The sequence below is a fragment of the Acomys russatus genome, chromosome 6 (genome assembly GCF_903995435.1).
Source record: "Acomys russatus chromosome 6, mAcoRus1.1, whole genome shotgun sequence".
In the NCBI taxonomy this organism is placed as follows: domain Eukaryota; kingdom Metazoa; phylum Chordata; class Mammalia; order Rodentia; family Muridae; genus Acomys; species Acomys russatus.
Genome location: NC_067142.1, coordinates 63,245,636 through 63,260,347, shown reverse-complemented (window position 1 = coordinate 63,260,347; position 14,712 = coordinate 63,245,636).

Sequence of the window (14,712 nt, the reverse complement as noted above, 5' to 3'; positions counted from 1 at the left end):
CAGACATTATCGAGTTCCTATGTGTCAGGAACAGTACAGGGCATGGTGGGGTCAGAAAGATGGAGTCAGGTGATATTTATTGGTTCCAAAACTCCCCAGAGAAATTCCATGTAAGATATAATAGAGTTATTCTTAAAGTGTTGAGAGCACAAGATTGGTTGATCCTGGAGGATTTAGAAAGGTCACGTCTGAGCCGAATCTTGATTTGAGCAGTAGCTCAGAAGAGGGTATGTTTTTATTCAACCTTGTATATCACCCAAGGTAAATGTTGAGACAAGACAAACGGGGTGACCTTTGAAGTCTGCCATATTTTCAAACTCTGGCTCTGCTGCTCAATTAACAGTGGCTTTTGAGGATACTGTTTAAGTCTTTCAGCCTCAGTTTACTGTAAACCGGGAAGGACAGCCACTGTGTAAAACTGTTAAGAAGCATGAATGAGGAAAAGTATATACTGTAGAGCAATTTAAGCTTAATACAACTTGGTAGAGTGTATCAAATTGACTATGATCCGGTGTGTATACTACTAAAACGGTCTAATTAAACCATACACACTGTAGCTACACACACCATCTTAAAATTATGAAAAAGGAAGTGTTAAAAATCGAAGTGAGGCTGGAGACACTGGCTCTCTAAGAGCACTGTCTGCTCTTGCAGAAGATCTGAGTTCAGTTCCTAGCACCCACTTAGAGACAACCTAACTTCAGTTTCGGATGATCTTGCACTTCCTCCTGGCATCAGGAATGCACATGTATTCGTGGGGGCAAAAAATACTCATACATATAAAATAAAGATAAGCCAGGCGTGGTCACAATTCCAGCAGTTGCGAGGCAGGGATTGCTGAGTTGAAGGCCTCTTTGGTCCACAGAGTGAGTTCCAGGACAGCCAGGGCTACACATAAACCCTGTCTTGAAAAATGAAACTAAAACTAATAATAATAAATAAACTTTTCCCCGCTGGTTTTTACAGCCAAGGTGCCTCTGTCTAACAGCTCTGGCTTTGTAGACCCAGATTGGTCTTAAACTTACAGAGGTCCTCCTGCCTCTGCCTCCCAGCTAGGACTGAAATGCGCCACCACACCCAACCAAATAAATGTGTTTTTAAAAAGTGAGACAAAGAGAGATGGCTCAGCTGTGGTTAAGAGCACCAGCTGCTCTTCCAGAGGATTTGGATTCAGTTCCCAGCAACTACATAGCTGCTGTCACAACAGCCTGTAACTCCAGCTCCAAGGAATCATATGCTCTCTTCTGCCTGAGGGCAGAGGCATACAGGTGGTGGCATATAAATGTTGGCAAAACACCCATACAACTTTTTTTTTTTATAAATATTTAATCGATGAGATGGACTGATAAAAAGCATTTCAAGTATTCCTGTGTAAATGTTTACTATGTAAACAGCAACCACTAAGATACTCATTAGGAGAGTGATGTGACATTATTGAAGAACCATTCTAGTTCCCATAATATTCTCCCTAACAGCTTTCATAGACAGTATTTACACTTTAAAGATTTTTCTCCTGAAAATATCCCCCAGAGCAGTTGTCCTGCTCTAATCCCGGAGGACTGCAGCAAAGCTTTGGGCTATGACTTCCTTTACTCTTTCACATAATATCTAGCACTGTTGGTGATATCTAGAATCCTCTTTAGTTTATATCTGCTTCCTGTTGTGTTAACCACTTCCTGTGGAAGATAAATAGGCACTAACCCCCAAATGTTCTTACATTACTATAGAATTAATAGTACTGTTCTTTAAACAGTGCCAGACTAGCCATTATAAATAAAATATTTCAAGCGAATTATCTCTGTTTACACTCAATCTTAGGTGCTTTTTAGCCAGTTACTTTTATAAGTTATTGATACCTAATTTCTCTGAGCCTTTTGGGAAAAAAAAACCTGTTCAATGGGAGTAAAAATAACTAATTTAATAGTTACTGTGAGGGTATGTGGGATTAAGTGCAAAGTTCTGAGGTCTGAAGGACCACTGTCTGTCCTTCAAATCTGGGTCCACTGATGAATTAGTTATTTAATTTTAGGCAGCCATTCAACCAACATGTACTTCGATTCAATGAAGGTAAGATGGAATAATAGTTATGCTGGTGCCTAAATCCAAATGTTATATTTAGTTTCCTGCCCCCCCCCAAAAAAAAGCTACACTTGGTAATCTCAGCTGAAAAAGAATTCTGAGGGAGAAGAAAGAATTTTCTATACCTGCTGAGCATAGTGCTACAAGCCTTTAATCCCATCAATGCAGTCAGGAGGCAGAGGCCAGCCCAGTCTACTTAGTGAGTTCCTGGCCAGCCAGTCAGGGGTATGTAATAAGACCCTGTATTTAAAACAAAAAACAAAAAACAAAAGAAAAAAAAAAAAAACCCTTTATTCTGCCTGGTCTGTAATACAATTTCAATTTTTGCTAATAGTGTTATTGGTTCTTTTAAACCACTTAGTACATAATCCTTGCTTGGACTAACATCACTCCATTTAGATAGCCCAAACTGAACAGAACTGAATCTGTATATTTTCCTCCAAATATTTGATTCTTTTCTTTCTTTCTTTCTTTTTTTTTTTTTTTTTTTTTTTTTTTTTTGTTCTCCTTAATGAGTAATGCCATATCTAAGTGAAACCTGAAATAAAAGCCCAGTTCTCAGAAGCACCCTTTGTCTGACTTGTCCACATAGCAAGTTTTATGGAGTTCCCTATTTCAGCTTTTCTCCTCAGTCCCCACACCTTGCAGTCCTCTTTAAGACTAACTCAGACCAGGACTGTGTTCATTGGTAGTGTTCATTGAAAGTGACTAGCTTTCTAACTAGTCACACTCTTAGACAAAGTTCTGTCCCCTCCCCCAGCCACTTTTCCCATGTGGGCAGTGTGATCCTTATCAAAGGCAGAGGGACTGGTTCATTGCCCAGATTTTTCCCCTACACACTTAAATATTCACAGCAAAGGGAACAGAAGAAGGGCCTGGCATGGTGGCGCACGCCTGTAATCCCAACACTCAGGGAACAGTGGCAAGCAGATCTCTGTGAGTTAGAGGCTAGCCTGGTCTACAAAGCAAGTCCAGGACAATCAGGGCTACACAGAGAACGCTGTCTTCAACAAAACAAAAAACAGAGAGCAGAAAAGGTATTGAGGTACGAAAGAAAAGACTCCCCCATGCCACAATTCTGACTCGCAGGACTAAAAAAGACCTTCATAAATCTGAGCACTAAAAAGTTGTGAAGTTGGGGCTGGAGTGATGGCTCAGAGGTTAAGAGCACTGGCTGCTCTTCCAAAGGTCCTGAGTTCGATTCCCAGCAACCACATGGTGGCTCACAGCCATCCATAATGAGTACCCTCTTCTGGGATGTAGACAGAGCACTGTATACATAATAAATCTTTTTTTTAATTTGTGAAGTCTTCCTAAAGAAAAATAAAATAAGCTGGCCCTTTAATCTTTGCATTCAGGGATACAGGTGGATCACTGTGAGTTCGAGGCCAGTCTGGTCTACAAAGTGAGCCTAAAACAGCTGAAGCTACACAGAGAAACCAAAAAAGAAGAAGAAGAAGAAGAAGAAGAAGAAGAAGAAGAAGAAGAAGAAGAAGAAAAGAAATAATATACTAAAGTGTAAGTGTATTGTTTGTTTGAGTATATTGTCACCTCCTCCTCCAATAACACCTGAGTCTGTGCATATTTGGCCTAAGCTGCTTTTGAGTGATCAACACTGTTTTGAGGACAGACTGGTTCTTTTCACTGTTACATCCTTAACTTCTGAAATGTGACCTGGGACAGGAACTAGATGGAAAATTGCTTCTGAGCTAACAAATGACACTGTGAGAGAGGATCTTGAGATAATCAAATTTTAGGACACAGAAGAAAAGATAAAATTTAAGACACAGGAACAGCTGTGATCAGAAGCATTGGGTTTTGAGAACGTGCTAGGTGGAGCAGATGTATAGCAGAGCCATCCAGAGTGTTTCAGTGTGTATTTATAGAAATAGGACTGGAGGGCTGGGAAAGTAGCTCATTAACACGCTTGCCTGGCATCCACAAGACTCTGGGCTTGATTACCAAGGGTGTATAAAGCCCAGGTGCGGGGTGTGTGTCTGTAGGCCTAGCACTTGGCAGGAGGCAGGAGGCAGGAGGATCAGAGGTTTAGGATCATTTTCTGCTAAAACTTGGAGGCCCCATCTCAAGGGGTGGGGCATTTGCTGGAGCGTGTGAACTCACTTAGTAACATGCTTCCAAAAGTATAGATTTGGGTTCAGTCCTCAGAATCTACTTAAAAGCCAGGCGTGTCTGTGAGTTCAAGGACAGCCTGGTCTACAAAGCAAGTCCAGGACAGCTAAGACTACACAGAGAACTGCTGTCTTGAAACACCTCTCCACCCCCCCAGCCACCCCCCCCCCTGCAAAAGCCAGGTGTGGGTGGCACAAGCCTTTAATCCCAGCACTGAGGAGGTAGAGGCAGGCAGATGTCTGTGAGTTTATGAGTTCAAAGTCAGCCTGGTCTACAAGAGAAACTCTGTCTTGAAAAACCAAAAAAAAAAAGAATCCACTTAAAAATGTCAGACACAGTTGTTGCACACAATTATCCCAGTGTTGAGAAGACTGAGACCTGGCATGAATTCAGACCCTTAAGAAGGGTACAGTTGGGCTGGAGAGATGGCTCAGAGGTAAGAGCACTGGTCTGCTCTTCCAGAAGTCCTGAGTTCAATTCCCGCAACCACATGGTGGCTCACAACCATCTATAATGTGATCTAATGCCCTCTTCTGGCATGATGGTGTACATGCAGGCAGAACATTGTATATGTAATAAAGAAATCTTAAAAAAAAAAAAAAAGGACACAAACTTGAGCAGATACATAAATATCCTAGTACTTTATGTATAACCTTTTAAGTGCATTTTTTCTAAGTTATCGCTTTTCTCAAATGCTCAAGAGTTTGTAAATCTACCACTTAGGTTGTACATGTAAGAGGATGACAGAAACTGAAGCTTGGTTTTTGGAGTCAGTCAGTCCCCAAGTTTCTTTCTATGACAGCACTCTTTAGAAGAGAGAGGCTCTACTTATGTCTATTTGGTGTGTGCCTGGTGTCCTCAGAGGCTAGAGGGAAGTGTCGGATCCCCTAGAACTGGAGTCACAGACAGTTGTGAGCCACCATGTGGGTGCTGGAAATTGAATCCAGATCCTTTAAAAGAGCAACTAGTCCTCTTAACCTGAGCTATTTCTGAAGCCCCCAAGGGCCTGAGTTTAATTCCCAGAATCTATGTTACAAAGCCACTTGGGAGGCAGAGGCAGGCAGATTGCTATAATTTCAAGACCAGCTTGGTCTACAATGTCCAGGACAGCCAAGATAACACAGAACAACCCTGTCTTGGGGAAAAAAAAAAAAAAAAGCAGGTAGAAAGAACTTCCGTTTCTTTAGTGGAAAATAAGGACTTAGCCAGGTGGTGGTGGCACACACTTTTAATTCCAGCACTTGGGAGGCAGAGGTACATGGATCTCTGTGAGTTTGAGCCCAGCCTGGTCTACACAGTGACTTCTAGCATACCCAGGGCTACATGAACAAAAAAAGAAAGAAAGAAGAGAGAGAGAAAAAGAGAAAGAAAGAAAGAAAGAAAGAAAGAAAGAAAGAAAGAAAGAAAGGGGCGGGAGAGATGGCTCAGATGTTAAGAGCACTGGCTGCTCTTCCAAAGATCCTGAGTTCAATTCCCAGCAACCACATGGTGGCTCACAACCATCTATAATGAGATCTGGTGCCCTCTTCTGGCCTTCGAGTGTATATGTAAACAAGACACAGTATACATAATAATAATTAAATAAATCTTTAAAAAGAAAGAAAGAAAAAAGCCAGGTAGGTATGTGCTTGTAATTTTAGCACTGATAAAATCGTGGAAAAACAAGTGGAACCCCAAGCTTGCTGACTAACCAGCCTAATCTAATCTATGAAATCTAGGTCTACTAGGTACCCTGTCTCAAAATTAAGGTGGACAGCATCTGCACCCTCATAGGCACCTGCACTCTCAACCATTGCGCCACCTCTGCATTGAGAAAATTTAGCAAGACCTTGTCTCAAAAAAAAAAAAAAAAAAAGAAAGAAAGAAAGAAAGAAAGAAAAGGAAGAAAGAAAAAAGAAAAAGAAGGAAAAAGAAAATAACCAAAAATCTTAAAAACCAAAATTTAGCTGGGCAGTGGAGGGGCACACCTTTAATCCCAGCACTTGGGAGGCAAAGGCAGGCTGATCACTGTGAGTTTGAGGCTAGCCTGGTCTACAAAGCAAGTTCAGGATAATCAAGGCTACACAGAGAACCCTGTCTCGAAAAACCAAAAAAAAAAAAAAAAAAAAAGAGAGAGAGAGAGAGAGAGAATCAAAAGTTAATGCTCCCAGGCTCTGTGTGTGTGTGTGTGTGTGTGTGTGTGTGTGTTATACATAGAAAAGTGTGTAGAAGTTCAATTGTATATGCCTGTATAGTGCTGGTAACTAAACCTAGGGCCTTATACTTGTTAGCCAATTGTTATTCCCCTTGAGTTACATTATCTTCCCCAAGAATTTTGACATTAGCTTACTTGTCAATATTCTAGATCTGACATAGGACAAGTAGACAAGGGTGGGCCAGTGGGATGGCACATCAGGTAACAGCCACCTGCCACATAGGCTTGATGACCTGAGTCCTAACCCTGGTACAAGGAGAGAACTGACTAGAAAAAGTTGCCCTCTAGCTTCTGCATGTGGACTGTCCCATGTGTAAACCAACACACATCACACCACATGCATGCCATATTAAAAAAAATTTTTTTTTTTTTGTTTTTCAAAGGGTTTCTCTGAATAACCCTGGCTGTCCTTCAACTCCCTTTTAGACCAGGCTGACCTCACAGTCACAGAAATCCACCTGCCTCTGCCACCATAGTGCTAGGATCAAAGGCATGTGCCACCACCGACAGGCAGAGTCGGTGATGAGAAAGACAAAACATGGGTATTGTTAGCTCAAATTTGTATTAGTTACTTGAGTCCATTAATGCAGGCTTTGAACTTTTCCAAACCGACTTTATTTGTGGTTCTCTAATGCTTACACCTCCCTTCCAACCCACCTACCCTAGATAGGAGAGAAAGGAGGTTTATGGGAACAGGAGAAGTAGACCTTTTTAGATTCAGTTCCTTGTAGCAATTCCACTTTTCATAGCGAGAATTTCAGTAGACAAGCTAAACAGCAAATCAGCAACTCAGCAAAGGTGACTGCAACCACAGCAGCCAGAATTCCGAGCAGCAGCTAAAACCGGGAACTTTGAAGCCTTCTTTGGAGCAGTTCTCCCGAGGAGTGTCTCTAAGTGGAGCGATGAACAGCCAAACAATAAGAAGCAATGCCAAGTTGGGCATGGTGGATCCCTCTGAGTTCCAGGCCAGGCTTGTCTACAAAGTGAATCCAGGACAGTCAAGGCTACACAGAGAAACCCTGTTTTGAAACAAACAAACAAAACAAAAGCCAACAAGAATCAATGCCAAAACCAAAAAGCCGAAAAAGCCAAGCCTCTTGTTTTGGGATATATATATATATCCTCTCAGAGTCCATATTAGGATGGTTATCAGTTGGAAAAGACCGTGCCCCTGCAAGAGGTGGTTTCTCTTCAAGTGGACAAATATCACCTGTTCTCTCACAAGTCTGTTTCCAGTGGAAAAACACTGCACACCCTCACACAAGTGTGTTTCACATCCCACATTTGGGATCAAAACAAAAACATGTTTACATCCACTACACATTTTTTTTTAAAGGAGCTTTAATCTGCACTTGGAAGAAAGAAGCAGGTCGATCCATAAGTTTAAGGCCAGCTTAGTCTACCTATAAAGACCCTGTCTCAGAAAAAAGGAAAGAAAACAGAGTATTAAGTGACAAAACTTAGTTGGTAGAGTGCTTGTGTAGCATGTACAAGCCCTAGGTTTGGTTCCCAGAATCAGGTTAAATAAAGCATGGTAGCAAATGCCTGTGATCCTAGCACTGGGGTGGGAGGGAGGCTGGAGAACCAAAAAGTGCCGTGTCATCCCAGCTCTGTGATGAGTTTGAAGCTAGCATGGTAGACATGAAACATTGTCTCAAAGAAACAGGAGGGAGAGAAGAGGTAACAACATGTATGTCTTACTGGAGCCTTAAATGTCATCCCACACTTAAAACAGCTGTAAGCACATGTTTATATGGTGTGTGTGTGTGTGTGTGTGCGCGCTGCTGAGATCCAAACTTGAGTTCTCTGCAAAAGCTGTATGAGCCCTCTCTCTAGCCGTCCATTTTTGTTTATTTGTTTGTTTTTTGGTTCTTTGTTTTTCAAGACAGGGTTTCTCTGTTGTAGCCTTGGCTGTCCTGGGCTTGCTTTGTAGACCAGGCTGGCCTCGAACTCACAGCAATCCGCCTGCCTCTGCCTCCCGACTGCAGGGATTATAGGTGTGCACCACCACACCTGGCTTAGTTGTGCATTTTTTTTTCTTTTGTAATTTTTTTAAAAATTTATTTATTATTATGTTTACAGTGCTCTGCCTGCATATACACCTGCAGGCTAGAAGAGAACATCAGATTACATTACAGATGGTTGTGAGCCACCATGTGGCTGCTGGGAATTGAACTCAGGATCTCTGGAGGAACAGACAGTGCTCTTAATCGCTGAGCCATCTCTTCGGCCCATTTTTTTTTTTTCTCCAGCCCATTTTTAAAAAGCAAAATCCAAACTCACAGACTCTCTAAATTGTCCACAATTCTACTCTACATGTGTGATAGGGGAAAATAGTAATTAATAGACATAATAATGCTTAACAAGAAAAATAGCAATGAGCCCTTACTCTGCTAACCATGTGACAAGTCACTATATATGATAGCCAGTTATGTCCCTGTGCAATGTGTCACAGCGATCTGTGTGGCACTTCATGTGGAACACAGCTGAGGTGTTTCTGTGACCAGTGAATCAATTATATTGTCTTTGGCTCACCTCTCCTCTGCAGGGCTGTTTCTGAACAATAATTGGGGGAAAACAGCAGGTTGGGATATACTGTTTAGATTCTCTGTAATGTGTAAGAACGCAGAGAAGCCTGGCCACCATGTGATAATATTATAAATCCAGAGCTGGAAAGGAGCTTCAACGCTAAATGTCATTTCCTTCACTTTGCAGTGGAATAAACTGACAGCAATACTAATAGGTAGCTCCAGAGAGCATCTAGGCTGTTACTGGCAAACCCAAACTCTGAGACAGGGTGTGGTCTGCTGGGCTGGTTCTCTTTCTGCTAGCTCCAGCACACCGGTCTAGGAAAGGCAGTGCGCATAGTGCATACTGGACAAGCTGATCCGGATTTCTGAAGAAGAAGAAGAAGAAGAAGAAGAAGAAGAAGAAGAAGAAGAAGAAGAAGAAGAAGAAGAAGAAGAAGAAGAAGAGAAGAGAACGAAGAAGAAGAAGAAGAAGAAGAAGAAGAAGAAGAAGAAGAAGAAGAAGAAGAAGAAGAAGAAAGCGGTGCTTGCTTAGGTGATAAGCAAGTCACCTGCCTAGAGTTACTCATCCTGCTTGTCCTGCTAATACTATGCACCTTATCTCTCAAGATGTTAGGGTGGGAAGGGTGCGCTCGCGCCCTCTCTCTCTCTGCTTTTTTGAGACAAGACTTCTCTGTGTAGCTCTGGCTGTCCTGGACTCACTTCGTAGATCAGGCTGGCTTCAAATCCACAGTGGTCCCCCTGCCTCTGCCTCCCCAAGTGCTGGGATTACAGGTGTGTGTCACTGCACCCAGCTACATGCAGACTTTCTTAAACTTACTCATCCCCCCTGTCTTTTCCTTCCCAGCCTTACTGTTGCAAGGAGCAGTTGGGGAAATGCTACTTTCAGACATTCTAGGAAGGAAGGGTTTGTTCATACTTACCACAGCCTTTTCTTTTTAAAGATACTTATTTATTTATTTATTTATTTATTTATTTATTTATTTATTTATTATGTATGTGAGTACGCTGTCTTAGTGCACACCAGAAGGGCATCAAGTCATATTACAGACAGTTGTGAGCCACCATGTGGTTGCTGCAGTTTGAACTCAGGACCTCTGGAAGAACAGCTAGTGCCTTAACCTCTGAGCCATCCCTCCAGCCCCGTTCTTTTGGTTTTTCAAGACAGAGTGTCTCTGTGTAGCCCTGGCTATCTAGGAACTAGCTCTGTAGACCAGGCTACCTCTACTCAGAGATCTGCCTGACTATGCCTTCAAGTGCTGAGATTAAATGCACATAACACCATCACCTGGTTCCATAGCTTTTATCTTTTTTTTTTTTTTTTTTTTTTTTTTTTTGAGACAGGGTTTCTCTGTGTAGCCCTGTGTGGCTGTCCTGGACTTGCTTTGGAGACCAGGCTGTCCCCGAACTCACAGAGATCTACCTTCTTCTGCCTCCTCAAGTGCTGGGATCACAGCTGTGTGCCACTGTACCTGGCACTTTTATCTCTATTTAAATTCATACATTTTACTGTCTAGAATTTTTTAAGCCAGATATAAATTATATAAAGTAGATATTTCACATATTAAACTGATCTCATTTTTAAAAATACAAAATAAGTGAAATTTGGTTATGATATGCCAGTTTTTTTGTTTCGCTAGATTGGCTTGTTAAAATTGTATTCACTGCACTCACAGTGGCCAAAATAGATACATTATCTTTATGTCTACTAATTGTTGAATGGGAAAACAAAGTGTCAAAACACACAGAGAGAGAGGAGAGGCGAGGGAGCAGCAGACGAGAGAGAGAGAGAGAGAGAGAGAGAGAGAGAGAGAGAGAGAGGGAGAGAGAGGAATATTGTTCTGTCGTGAAAGCAATGAAACTGGCTGGGTGTGTTGCTGGGCATCAGACATTCCAGTGTTTGGGAGGTAAGGGCAGAGGAATTGTTGAGTTCTAAGTCAGTCTGGGCTTCCTAACAGGGCCCTGCCTCAAAAGAGAGAGAAAGAGAGAGGGAGGGAGAGAGGGAGGAAGGGAAGGAAGGAGGGAGGGAGGGAAGGAGGGAGGGAGAGAGGCAGGGAGGGAGGGAGGGAGAGAAGGAGGGAGGGAGGGAGGGAGAGAAGGAGGGAGGGAGAGAAGGAGGGAAGCAGGGGGAGGAAGGAGGAGCTGGGTAGATGGCTCACCATATGAAAACACTTGAAGTTCAAGTCTCACAACATGAGTTCAACTGGACCCCATCGTCAAAGGAGAGAAGCAGGTTAGAAAGTTGTCCTCTAACCCCCAATGCGTGCGCTGTGGCAGATGCCTCTTCACCCACACACCTCACACATCCCTAGTAATAGTTACAATAACAACTAGAAACCAGCAAAGAAAAGGAAAAGTGCTTCTCGGTTGGTAAAATGCTTATCTTGGAAGTACAAGGACTTGAGTTTGATCCCCAGAACCCACATTAAAAATAGTTCCTGCTGTCGGGCCTGGTGTCTCACGCCTTTAATCCCAGCACTTGGGAGGCAGAGGCAGGTGGATCTCTGTGAGTTCTAGGCCAGCCTGGTCTACAAAGAGAGTTCCAGGACAGCCAAGGTTACACAGAGGAACCCTGTCTCGAAAAACCAAAAAAATAAAAAATAAAATAGTTCCTGTCTCACAAGGCTGAAGACGATGCTCTGATGTTATAGAGAGTTTTGGGTGACTGTTCAGGCAGCAAACTGTCATTTTTTTCATTTTGGAAGCTGCTAATCTGCACTTCAGGTTTCCTCAAGTAATTAATTTTATCCCTTCTCAAGTCTCTGATGGGGTTGAAGGCCAGATAGTTTAGTTTTACAGTTAAACTTTGTTGTTTAGGGGTAAAGATGTTTTTAGGTCTAGATAGATGTTTTAAGTTGATAGAGATGAGATATGATAGATAATGAATTACATTCAGAAGTTTAGACGCACCAAGATAGGAAAGATGTTTTCTTCATGGTTACTAAATTTAAATAGCCAAAACTTTATGAATGTAACATTTTTATAATACTTGATTGTTTTGTGGTTCTTCTTGCTGTATGTGGTTTATTATATTTATGCATAATAATATAAATGTTTATGTAAAAAAGGAAGAAAAAAAAAACCTGAGCTCTGAGGAGGCAGAGACAGAAAGATCCCTGGGAGATGGGCCCACCGCGAATACACCCAGCAGAGGAGGCAGAAACGTGCCATACCCTGAGCTCGGATGTGGGAAGTGTCTCCTGGCACTCTGAATGTTGTACTAACAAAACAAGGACCGTTGACCTGGTCTACAATGTATCCAATAACATGCGGGTCCACACTAAGGCCCAGTGAAGAACCCCACCAGGCTCATTAGCAGCACACAGCACAGACAGTGGGAGAGCCCCTCCATGCACAGCAAGGAGAAAACCAAGCTGTCCCCAGAGGAGACAGAAAAAAAATGATCACAGGAAGCACTAATGAAAAAAAGGACACGCCTCCCCTACCCCTGAATCAGCAGTTTTCTGGAGTAGAAATTCCAGCAGGGCAAGCTTCTTGCTGGCATTGCAGCAAGACTGGCTATGTGCTGAAGGCAAGGGGATGAATGGCACACTCTCCAAGGAAGACCAAGACTGGAGAAGCAAACAACTCATGTAGCTCATGTAATAAACGTGTTTATTAAGAGTTTGTGAGTGTGTGTGTGTGTGTGTGTGTTGTTTGTCTGTTTGTTTTCAAGACAGGGTTTCTCTGTATAGCCTTGGCTGTCCTGGACTTGTTTTGTAGTACAGGCAAGCCTTGAACTCACAGAGACCTGCCTGCCTTTGCCTCACTGAATGCTGGGATTACAGGGTTGTGCCAGTGCACCCGGCTATTATGTGTCTTTTTAAGGGCACTATCATGTGTCTTTTTATTTTGTTTTTGTTTTTAAGTTTTTCGAGACAGGGTTTCTCTGTGTTGCCTTGGCTGTCCTGGACTCACATTGTAGACCAGACTGGCCTCGAACTCACAGAGATCTGCCTGCCTTTGCCTCCCGAGTGCTGGGATTAAAAGTGTGCACCACCGTGTCCGGCTCATGTGTCTTTTTAAAACAACCAACAACAAAAGTGTAAGGTGCCTGAGAAATAAAGGCCAAGGTGAGCCTCTGGTTGGCCTCCACATACGTATATGCACCATATATGCATGTACGTGCATGCTCACCTGCACACTCATGTGCATGCACACACAATGAACACACAAATTACAGCAACATGGGTGGAACTAGAAAGCATTATGAAAAACAAGTCAGATATAGAATTTAGGTAAGACTACATAATTCATGATTTCACTCTCGGGGCACTCATGGGTAGAGTCAAGAAAAGCTGATCTCACGAAGTCCAGTGAGGAATGTTTACTGTAGCTCATGGAGAGTAGGGAAGATTGGGGGAAGGTCTGTCAACAGGTGCTAATAATTGGGTGTGACACAATCTCAGCCCTTGGGAGATGGAGGCAAGAGGACCAGAGTTCAAGGCCAGGCTTGGCTATATAACAAGTCGAGAACAAATTTTACAAAAAATCGTACATTATCTATGGAGTATCTTGTGATGTTTAAAGCTATGTAAACACTGTGCGATGTTTAAATTGGGTTAAATATACCTATGACCTTAAATATCTTTTTTTTTTTTTTTTTTTTTTTTTGAGACAGGGTTTCTCTTTGTAGTGTTGGTTGTCCTAGACTCGCTTTGTAGACCAGGCTGGCCTCAAACTCAGAGCAATCCACCTGCCTCTGCCTCCCAAGTGCTGGGATTAAAGGCGTGCACCACCACGTCCGGCCTAATATCAATTTTTAAAAACAACTTTCTTTTGGTAGTCAAAACATTCAAAATCTCTTTCTGCTTTTGGGAGTACACAGTACATTCCCCTCCTTTTTTGGTGTGTGTGAATTGAGTGTGTATGCAAGTATACTATGTGTGTACATGGGTGTAGATGGTTGTGTATGCACTTGTGACTGTGTGTGTGGAAGCAATACCGTGGGTCTTCCAATATCACTGCTCACTTTTTTTTTTTTTTTTTTTTTTTTTTTTGGTTTTTCGAGACAGGGTTTCTCTGTGTAGCCTTGGCTGTCCTGGACCCGCTTTGTAGACCAGGCTGGCCTCGAACTCACAGCAATTCACCTGCCTCTCCCTCCCAAGTGCTGGGATTATAGGCGTGCACCACCCCGCCCGGCTCACTGCTCACTTTTTAAATGAGAGTTTATTTTAGCTCTTAGTTAGGGTTTCCATTGCTGTGAAGAGACACCATGACCAAGGCATGGGGCTGACTTACAGTCTCAGAGGTTTAGTCCAGTATCATCATGGCAGGAAGCATGGCAGCGTACAGGCAGACATGGTGCTGGAGGAGCCTGGAGCTCTATATCTTGATCTGCAGGCAGCCAGGAGCAGACTATCAGAGACATCAAAGCCCTCCTCCACAGTGATACACTTCCTCCAACAAGACCATACTTAATAGTGTGCCACACTTCATGGGCCAAGCGTTCAAACACATGAATCTAGGGGGCTATGCACGTTCAAACCACCACAAGCCCACAGTTCCAGTACGTTGTTGTGGGGGAAATCACAACTGCTGCAGCTTGAGATGGGTGGTCACATTGCATGGTCAAGAAGCAGAGAGGGATGAGTTACTGTGTGCTTGCTGCACTCAGCTTGATCCCGCCACTCCATTTAATCTCTGTGTGCTCGAGAGACAGAGTCGAATTGTGTAGTCCTGGAACTTACTATTTAAAACTGGCTCTCCAGGGCTAGAGAGAGGACCCAGCGGTTAAGAGCACTGCCTGCTCTTCCAGAGGACTGGGGTTCAATTCCCAGC